This window comes from Dendrobium catenatum, unplaced genomic scaffold (genome assembly GCF_001605985.2).
Source record: "Dendrobium catenatum unplaced genomic scaffold, ASM160598v2 fragScaff_scaffold_586, whole genome shotgun sequence".
Classification (NCBI taxonomy): Eukaryota; Viridiplantae; Streptophyta; class Magnoliopsida; order Asparagales; family Orchidaceae; genus Dendrobium; species Dendrobium catenatum.
In genome coordinates this window covers 1,515,368-1,517,108 of record NW_021319048.1, presented here as the reverse complement: position 1 = coordinate 1,517,108, position 1,741 = coordinate 1,515,368, and the positions used below count along the sequence as shown (strand labels likewise).

The following is a 1,741-nucleotide window of genomic DNA, read 5'->3' as shown; positions in this document are numbered from 1 at the left end:
GAAAACAAAGTCACCCCTAGTATTTCTGTTTTAAAATAGTTTATGGTTTTATCGTTAACTCAAGGCAGGGTCGTGCTCTTTAGGATTAATGCCTATAATTAGTTTCATGAGATGATTGTTAGAAATTGGGAAAGACAGCAAGGACATGCAGCATTTAGCGAAACAGGCAAACAGCCAAGAATCTCATTGAGCGGTTATTCTTACGGGAGGTGGCCATATTCCCCTTATTACCTCAGGCTTAACTAGGCTTTTTCCTTAAGTATGACGGCACTTTCGGGACTTTCGCGGAACATCGTTGGCAGTTTCCATTTGAGGATTTGGATATCAGTATAAAACCAGATCCGAAAGCGCGAGCACTAACATCGTTGGCTCTCCTCTGATTTATTTCCTCTCTCCGAGAAGGAAGAGGACGATAAGAAGAGAGAGAGCGCGCGCTCTCGAGAGCGAGCGAGGGGAGATTAGGGCGCTATGGAGGAGGAGAAGGGATTGAAGCTTTTTGGAGTAAGGATCGTGGATGGAGAGAGGTGGAAGGGGGAGCAAGAGATGGAGACGAGGGATTTGAAGAGGGCAGCGATGGAACAGACGATGACGAAAGGTTTGTTGAAGAGCAAGAGCATGATGAACCTGGGGGCGTGCGGCTCGAACTCATCGGGGTATCATGGAGCCGGCGATGACGGGTTTCTATCAGATGGTGGGTTGTCGACGTCATCGAGAAGGAGAGAAGGGCAGGAAAGGAAGCGAGGAGTGCCATGGACTGAAGAAGAGCATCGAACATTTTTAGCTGGACTGGAAAAGCTTGGGAGGGGCGACTGGAGGGGCATCTCAAGAAACTTTGTGATCACCCGAACTCCAACCCAGGTAGCCAGCCACGCCCAGAAATATTTCCTCAGGCAGAGTAATCCCAACAAAAAGAAACGGAGATCCAGCCTCTTTGATGTGGTTATCAGCAACAATGCCAAAAACCCACAGACTACCCCAATTCCACCATTACCATTGAAGAAATCTGATGGAACTTTCGAAGATACCGATCATCTCAGCCAAAACCACCATTCATCTGGATCCCCATCCTTCACTATATTCCAAACGGTATCTCTCGGTGCAGAAAATTGCAGCAGCAGCAGCAGCAGCCCAAATCTCCATAAAACTATTCCAACGGATGTGGGCCACCCCACCAATTGTTACTAGCAGGATCAAACCACAAACCTGCCAGTTTACTCATAAACTATCTGGCATCTTCAAGGCCACACCTCAAAACTTTGGTTAATCCTGCAACAACGAGTACTGCCACTAATGATGGAGCTCAGATTATAGCCGCCGCCTCAATCTCAAAGCAACTTATCAACATTGTCTCCAGACACCATTCGAGTAGTCTAATTGTTTTCTATTCTTTCATCTGAGAGGACAAAAGCTTGAATGTTTTTTTTTTTTTTGGTTAAATGCGAATGGTTTAATTCCTGCAAAACTATATATTTCTAAGCTAATGGTATGTTCTTTATCTTGTGGGGCTAAAGGATTAGAGGTGTTTGCTATGGCCATTTTAAGAATCTATAGCTGGGTGGGGATGGTGCCAACTTAAACCTATTGTTTAATAAAAAAAATTTTCCCGTACATGACGAATCGTTTAAGTTAAAAAATCGTTTTAGAACGACCTCCCGAAGTAAGGCGAACTGACGATCCCACTTGCGGATGATACCAAGAAATTAACGGAAAAAACGAATTGTAGAGGTTTTATTTGCGGGAA

The 1,741-nt window shown here is 44.7% G+C and overlaps 1 pseudogene; it reads left to right on the top strand.

Moving 5' to 3' along the window:
- Nucleotides 1–468: 468 nt before the first annotated feature.
- Nucleotides 469–1,374, top strand: LOC110113731 (annotated as a pseudogene).
- Nucleotides 1,375–1,741: the final 367 nt, after the last annotated feature.